The sequence below is a fragment of the Salvia hispanica genome, chromosome 1 (assembly GCF_023119035.1).
Source record: "Salvia hispanica cultivar TCC Black 2014 chromosome 1, UniMelb_Shisp_WGS_1.0, whole genome shotgun sequence".
Taxonomy (NCBI): Eukaryota; Viridiplantae; Streptophyta; class Magnoliopsida; order Lamiales; family Lamiaceae; genus Salvia; species Salvia hispanica.
The window spans coordinates 22,916,005-22,927,533 of NC_062965.1; the positions used below are offsets into that span (position 1 = coordinate 22,916,005).

Below are 11,529 nucleotides of genomic sequence, written 5' to 3' on the forward strand. Positions count from 1 at the left end.
TTCAACGCTTGGGGAGGGTCGAATCTCTGTGTCACGGCCTCCAAGAATTCAGGCCATGATGTCAGCAAATTGTTAGCGTGTTGGTGAAGGAGCCAATTGGACGCCCGGTGTTCAAACAGTGGCTAAGCGTAGACGATCCTTTTCCGACGTTTCGAAATAGTCAAAATAGGACTGCACCTTGTAAATTCAGCCTGATGGGTCGTCTCCGTTGAATTTGGAAGGATCGATCCGAAGTTTGGCCTTCTTCTCTGTTGTTGGCCTTGTTAGAAAGGAAAATCAATTAAGGGGTGAGAAGATTGTGTAGATCCAGTAATTAGGAAATTAGTATAATTCACGGATTTTGTGACAAAGGGTAAATCTTAGCATATTTGGGAATCCTTTATTTAAATAGGGTGTGTATATTGTGATTGAGAAAAAGTCGAATGAATCAAAAACACACTTTCAACATGGTCCCCGGAAGCAAAGGCTCAGAACAAAATCATAAACCGAGAATACTAAATCTGGGCCATGGCGGGGATCAAGGAGACAACAAGGAGGAAAAACCCCAACTTTAAACGATGATTCAAGATTAAGAATGGGGAAAAAACGTTCAAAAGGGGGTCAAGCTCAACGGATCCACTTCCCCCCTTTGGAAAAACCCGGTGAGAAAAACCGGTGGAGCGGGGAAGGCACTCGGCATCTCACGGGAATCCGGCGCCAACGAAACCGGGGCAAAAGGGGCTAAAAACAAAGGGGGAAACGAAAGCTTGTTCAAGTTTCTCACCGGATTGAGCGGGACGTGTGCGATTGGCGCGACATCCTAAAAGAGCACCCACCCCCTCGGTCGAAATCGCGTGGGGCCCCGGGGGGTGAAACGAGGGGGCCTGGCAAAAACCCCATCCCAAAGGGGCCCAAAAACTCGGCCCTCCCCGGGGCCCCAGGCCAACGGGACTCATCATCGGGCGGGAGTGGGGCTAGGATTTTTTTGGGGGGTAAACCATTTTCCCCCAACCCCCGGAACCCCAATGGGGAAAGGAGGAGGATTCCCAGACAAATAAAAATTGTGGTGCCCCCTTTGTGGTAAAAAAAAACCCCACCAAGTCGTTCTTCCTCCTTTTATTTCCCTAAGTGGGGGGCCCGAGAATCAAAAGCGGGGAGGGGCCATCGGAATGGAGGAAGGGCGGCGGGGGAGGTGGCGGGGTGGTTTCCTCGGGGGTTTTGGCCCGGGATCCCCAACACTCGTGGGAGAATGGGGATGTCGAAGGGGGGCGGAAGACCCGGCGAGCCCCCGGGTGGCGTAGCATTTTTTCCCCGAAAAAGGAAAAAGGGGGCGGGGGTTCGATGGGAGGTAACGGATTAGGATTCTTAACCCTAACCCCAAATTTTTTTTCCCCGGATTAATCCCAAAAATATTAACCTTGCAAAAAAAAAACCCCCCATAAAACCCGAGAATTTTATCATGCTCCCTAATTCCAAATATATCCAGTTAGGACTGACTCTCAAAAAATTGGAAATTCCCCCCAAAATTACATGAAAATTTTTTTGTACCCCAAAACCCGGTTTCCCCCTTTTCAACGTACCCCTATTGCATGTATGGCTCAAAGTAGAAATTTTGCCCCACGGGAAAGTGGGTGGTTTTTTTTAAGGGGGGGGCTAAGTCTTTTATGTCTTATGAAAAAAAGGATTTCAACGATTTATGTGGGTAAAAAGTCAAATAAAAACCCTTGAGATGGGGGAAAGGACGGGCTGGTGGGGAGTGGGACTATTAATTTCTCCTAACAAACAAAATTTGCCTTTATTTTCCCAAATTATTCAAAAATTTTAAAAATTTGCCGGAAAAATTAAAAGGAAATTTCGTGCACCCAAACTTTTGTTTATTACGGGATATGGGGCGAGGAGGATAATTGGGCGTGACACGGCGTAAAGGCCTCTACTCGTAAAATGGGGTTGTTTAACAAGGTGGCAGCGATGTTGCTCACGGATCCGGTGAATGGGAAGCTTGGGCCCGGCTTTAAATTTGGGACATCCATCTTCGGGTTTTTTAAAAAATTTTTTTTTCCAAATTTTTTCCCCGGTTTTAAAAAGATATTACTTGAGTCATGTGTTTTGGAAAAAAATCCATACGGTCTTTTCGATCAAATAATATTTTCGGTGTTAAGGATATTTTCTCTTTAGTGCATTTGACGTTTGGTCATTTTTTATTGGGTGGTGATCATGGTTTCAAATATTTTTTTTTTTTTTTTTGTGGATGATTGCATTAGATTGAAAGGGTATATTTTTTGGGAAGGGAAAAAATCGAGTTTTTTGAAAAAATTTTGATTCTTTTTCTATGATCCAAACCAAATTTTAAACAAGGTCAAAACCATTGGGGTCCTGGGGAATTCGTTAACAAAAAAAATTCAGAATTTTTTTAAGGGAAGGGTTTAATTCATCAAACCTCGTGCCCCTTTTCAGCCCCAAAACCCCAAAAATGGTTTTGGCCCAAAGGAAAATCGAGATAATCTGAGGAAAATTTTTGGGCCCTTTTCTTTGACTAAATGTGCTAAATTCCTGGCAAAACCCTTTTTTTTGTCTAAGGGTTAATAAAGGGCCCACTAAAATACCAGGTATGAAAAACACCTTTGCAAACCCCTCTCATCCCTAAACCCATATTCCTACACCTCTGCCCAGCCCAAAATCTTTGGTTGCTTTCGGTTTGCCCAAAAAATTTTACCCTTTTTGAAAGGAACAAATTTTTCTGTAATAAAATGTGTTTTTTTGGGGGAGGGATAAAACGGGAAAAAAATTTCGGTGCTATGACCGGGGTCTCAAAGAAAATTATAACAACCATGAATTGTAAAATTTTTGGGGGGGGTGAAATATTTTATCCCCACCCCAAAAAGGGGTTGGGGGAGGGGGTTATAATCTTGGGGAAAGTGAAATAATTAAGGATTTAATTTGGGGTGCCCCAATCAAGCAACTTTAATTTGTTGGGAAATTTTGGAAAACTAGTGTTTTATCGCCGAGCCGGGCACATCTGTTTTTGGGGACCCCCTCCAAAACATCTAGCGTTGGGCCCCCTCGGTATTTTCCAAAGGAATTCTTGAACCAAGCTTAGAAAGGGACGGTTATTTCCTCTAACAATTCGGGGTAGATGAGGGCGAGAATGCAACCATTGAAAGGTGATCGGGCTATATACTTCCTTTTAAAAATCTTTTAGGGGAAACCCCGGAAAGAGATATAGTCGAAAAGGGCAGGAAACCAGATATTCTATGGCGAAATTCTCACTTGTGATGATGAAGAAGAAATAAAACAGATAAGGAAGAATCTATTTGCGGAGTTCCAAATGAAAGACTTAGGACTACTCAAATATTTTTTGGGAATTGAGGTGGTGAGATCAAGGAAAGGAATTTTTATAAGTCAACGGAAGTATGTGCTTGACCTATTGGCAGAAACAGGATTGATGGAGTGTAAGCCGGCCGACACACCTATGGTTCAGAATCATGGCTTGCGGATAGTTGAAGGAGCAGAACCAACTCACCGCACGAGATACCAGCGCTTGGTTGGGAAACTGATCTACCTTTCCCACACCAGGCCTGACATTGCTTATGCAGTCGGTGTAGTAAGTCAGTTTATGCATGCACCCCAAGTTGCACACTGGGAAGCAGCTTTGAGGATTGTCCGATACCTGAAAGGGACGCCAGGCCATGGAATTTTGTTCGAAAACCACGGCCACTTGGAGATTCATGGTTTTACGGATGCTGACTGGGCAGGTAACCCAAATGACCGAAAATCTACGGCTGGGTATTTCACATTTGTAGGAGGAAATCTTGTCACATGGCGAAGCAAGAAACAGAAAGTAGTTGCTTTGTCGAGCGCCGAGTCAGAGTTCAGAGGGATTAAGAGTGGGTTGACTGAAATCCTGTGGTTGAGGAAATTAATGACCGAACTAAGCCTCAATTCGCAGAAGTCGTGCAAATTGTTTTGTGACAACAAGGCAGCAATCAGTATATCTGAAAACCCAGTTCAGCATGACCGTACGAAGCACGCCGAGGTGGATCGGCATTTCATCAAAGACAATATAGAAGCCAAGACTGTAGAGCTTCCTTTTGTGAGATCTGAAGATCAACTGGCAGATATCCTTACGAAGGCTGTAGATGGAAGGAACTTTCATGAAGTATTGGGCAAGTTAAGAATGTGTGACCCATTACTTAACTTGAGGGAGAGTGTTAGAAAGGAAAATCAATTAAGGGGTGAGAAGATTGTGTAGATCACGGTAATTAGGAAATTAGTATAATTCCTGATTTTGTGACTAGGGTAAATCTTAGCATATATGGGTAATCCCTAGCCTATTTAAATAGGGTGTGTATATTGTGATTGAGAAGAAGTCGAATGAATACAAAAACACACTTTCAACAGGCCTCTGAAGTTTGGCAAAAATTGCGTCTCCGTCTAGCTTGGCCTCCAATGTCGAAAACAGCCGATCCGCTCGGTCTGATAAGGCAACATACTCTTCTCTGTTGTTGCCAAGTTCCAACCTTAAACTTTTTATGGCTGACAGAATCTCTTCTTGAGAATTATCAGCATGAGTCTCTGTTGCCATGATTGAATGTGAGGGAGAGCGGCAAGGGTGAATTTGACAGAGCTGAAAGAAGATGAAATCACAATTCAGAAAAATATGGAGCAAGATATCTTAGAAAAAGTAAATATTATTGGAAAATACGTTTATTCGACTACACCAGACTTTGTCGGGCATTTCAGCAAACGGTTGGTGTGCCTCTTATGGCGGCAGAGAGCTGGATCTGATTTTTGTGTGTGTTAAGGCACAATCTTATTCTCTGGAGTTGGGCTCTCTTTTGGGCCTGTTTGTTTTGTTTAAATAATTCAGTTGGGCCTATTTTGTTAAGAAGAAGGAAGAAGTTTTGGGCCTCTTTTTATTTGAATTGAGATTTTTTATTTTAACAGTGATTGAGTTTGTACAAAGATCGAGGTCTCCAAGATTATGTCTTCGGATCTAGTTTTGAAACTCGAAATTAATAAGACTTCTCGATTATTTAATTAATTAATTTCAAGTAATTGAATCTTTGAATGTGATTGAGAATCCAAGCCTTAAGTCAAGATCTTAACTTCACTGATTTAATTATCATGAAGAATTGAAGTCCTCTGAGCAAAATTAACCACGTTTGATTAGAGATTTTGTGGAAGTGATATATAAAGATATTGTTTTCTCAGAAATATTTTGTTTTACTGAGATCGCTATCTGCTTGCTATTCCAATTGAGGAAATTGAAATCGGGCTTTGGTGCAACAAGGCAAGAAATTAAATGACGAAAAGCTTCAACATTAATTATCTTGGATTTTATTTTATTGTTGTTTTGATCCCAAGAATCTTTACTATGGTTTTTGATTGCCGGTGCAATAATTAAGAGATTACTCTTATCACATTGCTATCTATTTCACCAAAAACTTTTTCTTCAATTTTATTTGATTGGTCAAGCGATTAAACATATTTCACAATATTACTTAGTGCAAGAGAAATGAATACCAATGAATTAGTGACCTCAAGTCAATTGATAGATAATTTCCATGATAATTATATAAATAAAACTAATACTTCCACCGTCCACGATTTAAAGAAGACTTTTGACTCGGCACGAATTTTTAGAAATTGTTTGACTTTGTGAAGAAAAGAAAAAGGCGGAAGTGAGTGGAATGTGAGACCCATCTAAAGTATTAGTTTTATATTGGATTCTGAGTGTAAAAAGTTGGAGGAATGTGGGGTATGCATACTAAAATGGAATAAAGCAAATGGTTTTATAAATCGTGGACAAAACCAAAATGGCAAAATGGCTCTTTAAATGGTGGTTAGAGGGAGTAATTTTCTCATTAATATATAATTCCAAATGTGTCATATTATATGTCAAAATCCATCACGAATATGTTAATATTTATGTCCAATTATGTATTAAAAAAAGCAACTTTTCAGTGATAAATATAAACTTACTTGAGATAACTATTAAGACACGTCGTGTTTTTAGCCATTGCTGAATTTGATAGAGTTTGAAAAAGATAAAACCAACCGGAGAGATGAAGGAGAAGATTAGGGTTTAGTAATATGAAGAGTAATCTTTGTCATTATAGTATGAATATCCGTGTGTTTATAGGAGGCAAAATATGTAAACCTAATACAAAAAGTAAATATTATCGGAAAATATGGTTTATTTAGAATGTGATTTTTAGTGGATTACTTTTTCCATAGTAGTATTTGAAGATATCAAGAACAGTTAGATTCATTTTTACTGTATTTTATGATTTATTGTTATATTGTTGTTAGGATTTGATTTGTTTTACATATTTATTAAGATTTGATTTGTTTTTCATCAATTTGTTAGGATTTGTATCTTTACATATTACCATATGTCAGAGACCCGAATTCTTCCCTGAGAAAGCCTATTTCTCCTATTTTCCTTCAAAGTCACGACTTTCTCCGACTATACTCCTTCCATCCGCCGTTTATAGTGTTACTTTGACTTGACACATATTTTAAGAAAATTGTTTAACTTTGTAATGTAAAATGGAGAAATGAGTTAATGGAACGTGGGCTCAACTTTTATATATTGAATTTTATAATAGAATGTGAGTAATGATTTGGTTGAGTGTGTCCACATACCTTAAACATTTTTTCACATGCAGAGGATGTAATATAATCAGGATTAATCCAATTTCAATAACTCTAAAAGGCTGTGTTTGGGAACATGGAATTGGAGCTGTGGAATTGGAATTGGAGCCTCCAATTCTAATTCCATTGTTTGGTAACACAAAAATGCATTGAATTGGAATTGAATTATAATTCCCAAATTTTCAATTCCATAATTTCAATTCTATGCCTCAACAAAAGAATTCGAATTCTAAAATTTCAATTCCCGGGTCAAATTTTAAAAAAACGCGGATCTAATTCGGGTCAAAATAAAAAACCGGGTCATAATTTTTTTCCCCCAACTCTCTCCGCCTCTTCTCCTCTCTCGCGAGTCGCGCCTCTTCCCTTCTCTCTGCAGATCTGCCTCCATCGCTGTTCACAGGATTCATCAAGGTAATTGTTCCCCATCAAAAATTCAGATTTAACACTATATTCTTATGTTATGGTGTGTATTTTCTCGTTTTTGCATTTGAATTTGCGAAATTGTATTACTGTTAAATCTCATAAAAAAAATTCAGATCTCGATTGTACGTTTTGGGTTTATCTTAGCCGACGTTTTTGGCTTTTGGGTATCTATCTAGGGTTAATTTTTTCATATCTCACTTGTAGTTGTTAGCTAGGGTTAATTTCTTTGCCCTCTTTTTAAATCTGCTAAAAATTTGGTTGATTTTCCTAATCTTCTGAATCACTAGGGTTAATCCTAATTAATTTGGGGATAACGCACTGCATAAGGATTGCCGATTCCTTTTTTATTTTCATAATCTTACGAATGTGATTATAGTGTATGATCATCTTCTCTCTCATAATGTGGAGTAAATTATGTGTTGCCTGATTGAGCTGAAATTATCACATGAGGAATTAACTTGGAAGTTGCTAGTTGACGTTTATTTTAGTTGTTTATGGAGTTGGAATTTGAGAAAGTTTAGTGATGTGGTTGTGGCGGTATTTGAAAAGTTAAGCATCTTGTGATAGTGTATGTTATCTTTTCCCTCATAATGTAAAGTAAATTATGTGTTGCCTGATTGAGCTGAAATTCTTCACATGATGAATAAACCTGTGGGATTAACTAAGAAGTTTCTGGTTGATGTTTAGTTGAAGTTGTAGATGCCTGGTGTGTGTGTGTATTAATTATGTCGATCATCCATTTTGGTTCGAATATACATGCTAGTATGTTTTTTTCATTCACTTGCTGCATCACGTTCCTTGGGCCAGAGAATGTGGTAGGATGGTATCACTCTCATCCTGGTTATGGATGTTGGCTTTCCGGTATCGATGTCACCACACAAATGCTAAACCAGCAATACCAAGAGCCCTTCCTTGCAGTTGTTATTGATCCGACAAGGACTATATCGGTGCTTTCAGGACGTATCCAGAAGGGTATAAACCCCCAGATGAGCAGGTCTTTGAATAGAAGACTTTGGTGTGCAATGTAAACAGGTGAAAACGCATTTGTGTCTGGACAAGGATACAAGGATACTTTTGCTTCTTTGATGATGGAAAAACAACATAAATTCTAGGCAAAAACAAGGATACTTTTGCCTCAAAACAAGGAAGCTTTATTTCTGTTAATAATTTGAACTACATTTGATGGGAAACAAAGCCTCTTACCTAGAGTGGATGATGAGATTCAAACTAGAGTTACTCAACAAGGTGATGATCATAATGAGGGGGAAGAGACTCAACCAACTTTGCTGGGTGATTATCATAATGCGGAAGAGGCTCAACACTAGGATCGAATTATAGTTGTTCAAATTACTAGTGAGTAGACTAGATTTAGGGATAGTCTAGCCGAAGCTATGTTTCTTCATTATCAAAATAGGCGTAACTTTTAGTGTCGTGCTTATGAAACTAAATATGTAATAGAATTGGTTTTGTGGTACAATGTTTTGAGGTGCTTATTAGACTAAAAGTTATGTTTTGTGGTGCTTATTAGACTAAAGCTCAACTTGATAAGTAAGTTGTCTTTTGATTTGACCTTTGTTTGAATTTGAATATGTTATGTTTAATCTAGTAGACTTAGTTTATGAAAAATAGTAGCTTTTAGTGTATTGTTGAAATCTTAGTACGTACCTTTTATACATAAAGTATCTTAACTTACATAATTAATCATCATTGCTTCTATTATTATATACTATTATATTACGTGCTAATTCTATAGTATTTTTATCTTTGGAATATAAGGAAAAAAGTTTAGATTTACTTAGTTTATGCATTCAAAGTGAATGTGAAAGTGAAAGTAATTATCAAAAGATAATAAAAAATAATATAATATATTGTTCAAAAAGTGAATGTTATTTTTAAAATAATCAAACCAATTCCAAATCTATGTTAATTTTTTAAGTTATCAAACAATGGATTTGGAATTATAATATAATTCTACATCAATTCTGTAATAATACCAAACAATGGATTTGGAATTGCATTAGAATTCAATTCCACTCAATTTAATTCCATAGAATTCCAATTCCAATTCAATTCCAATTCCGTGTTCCAAAAGCACCCTAATAGAAACAAAAACGAAAATCGAATCCAAACGTACTTCGAATAAATTAACTAACCAATTATTAGTCCAAATTTCAAATAAAGATAGCAAATGGAATAATAAATCAACTACAACAAAAAATGGAAAAATGACTTTATACTACTCAAAATGCCTTCTTCCATAGTTGATCTATATCCCTTAGAAACAATATTCCTACTCCTTGATTGCATTGTAAAAAATATGCTGTCCCTTCTCCCAAACGCCGTGTAATGTAACCAGCTTATCGTTATGCGTAAATTCCATCGTGTGGTTGTCATAGTTTCGGTAAATCTCACCCAAACTCTTCAGCCAGGAAGCTCCTAAGACCACTTCAGCACCACTAATGGGGAGCAAAAATAAATCAACAACAACCTCATGTCCTCCAAGTAATAACGTGGAGTAGAAACATTTTTCTTTACATAGGAATGTCGACTCATTGCCCATAGAAACACGGAAAGGATTGGTTCGCATAACCATCAGCCCATGTTTCTTGGCAATTTCGGGTTGGATGAAATTATGTGTACTGCTACCACTGATTAAGGTTTGGACATTAACCCCCCAAATCGTACCTGTCACTCTCAACGCCCGGGGAGGGTCGAATCTCTGTTTCACGGCCTCCAACAATTCAGGCCATGGTCAACAAATTGTGATCATGTTGGTGAAGGAGCCAATTGGACGCCCGGTGTTCAAAAAGTAGTCCAACTAAGCGTAAACGGTCCTTTTCGGATGTTTCGAAATAGTCAAAATAGGACTGCACCTTGTAAATCCAACCTAATGGGTCGTCTCCGTTGAATTTTGGAGGATCAATCTGAAGTTTGGCCTTCTTCGCGGCAAAAATTGCGTCTCCATCTACCTTGGCCTTCAATCCAAGTTCCAACCTTAAAGATTTTATGGCTGACAGAATTTCTTCTTGAGAATTATAATCAGCATGAGTTTTTCTTGCCATGATTGAATGTGAGGGAGAGCGGCAAGGGTGAAGAAGATTATGGTTTTGGAAAAGTTAATTGTGCTCGTTGATGATATGAATAGCCATGTATTTATATGACCCAAGAAATTAAGAAAAGAAATTTATTCTTAATATTTGAACTAAGTTGTGGAGAAACTAATTAATTAATTACTAATAATAATAGTACGTAGTAATTAAGTTATAATTTTCTTAATTATTTATTAATAGATAATATACTATTAAAGTACTAGCTATAATAAAAATTAACATTAATTATTTTGTTGTGTTCAATATTAAAATAATGTTATAAATAAAGAATATCTAAGTAAAACTAGGAATAAGAATTGCTGCATAACGTTTCTTATTATTAAGATTCTTTTACATGTTTGATAAAAATTTAAGAAATTCTGAAATTTAAAAATTTTGGAATGCGATTACTTTCTAAGAGTAGGATCCTACTAAAAAACAAACAGACCCGGATAGTTATAGATTATAATTATCACTCGACATAAAATTTATAATCCACCCCTAACGGGCTCGGTTTGATCCTCTCACACTTTTCATGTTAGCCAATTGAGCTCGAACTGATTCCATGGAGATATCACATGTCATTCACAAAAATGAGTTAAACAGATTTTAGAGGCCCAATTGTAAGCTCATCATAATTTAAAAACACTAAAAATTGTAAATTAAAGACACTAAGATCGAAATTGAAGAGTTATAGTTCCTCTGTTGCTAAAAAGTAGTATGAACTATTTTATTTTTATTCTATCCCCGAAAAGTATGGACTTTTAAGTTTTGAAACTTAAACTATGATAATAATAATGTGGATTTCATTTTTCGGTAACACTACTTACACTACCATCTCTCTGATTTTATCAGTTATACTATAAAAAACTCATATTCAACTCAAAAGTGTATACTTTTCAGGAACGAAGTGAGCATTAAATATGAAGAAATGAAACAGTAGTATATAGTTTTATTAAAAACAGCAAATATAATGGAAATAAATTGAAGAGAGTTAATCGTAATTAATGAAGAGAGGGAGGGTGTTTAAAATTCGGCACATCTGCGTTTATCATCAATTTGCAAGCAAATAAATTTTCTGGCATCGTACCATCAATATTCCCAAAGAATTGCAGTCTTCAGGCAATCAAGCTGAATGGAAACAAATTGGAAGGAACACTTCCCCAAACTTTGGCCAACTGCCAAAATTTGCTTATGGCGTTTCCCTTTTGGATGGAAACAATCCCTAAACTCCGCGTCCTAGTCTTGAGATCAAATAAGTTCAATGGTACGATATCCGTGTGTTGGCAAGATTAAGAGAAACACGATTGAGAACAAAATGAGAAATGCGAGAGAGGATTTTATTCACATACACTGAAGAATTACAAATCTAAGATCGATT

At 37.1% G+C, this 11,529-nt stretch overlaps 1 long non-coding RNA gene across 1 annotated transcript; it reads left to right on the top strand.

Annotated features, from left to right (window-relative positions):
* Positions 1-6,965: 6,965 nt before the first annotated feature.
* Positions 6,966-8,533, top strand: LOC125215520. The gene is made up of 2 exons (XR_007175285.1): positions 6,966-7,047; positions 7,867-8,533. It is a non-coding gene; the product is annotated as an uncharacterized LOC125215520 (long non-coding RNA).
* The last annotated feature ends 2,996 nt before the right edge of the window (positions 8,534-11,529 follow it).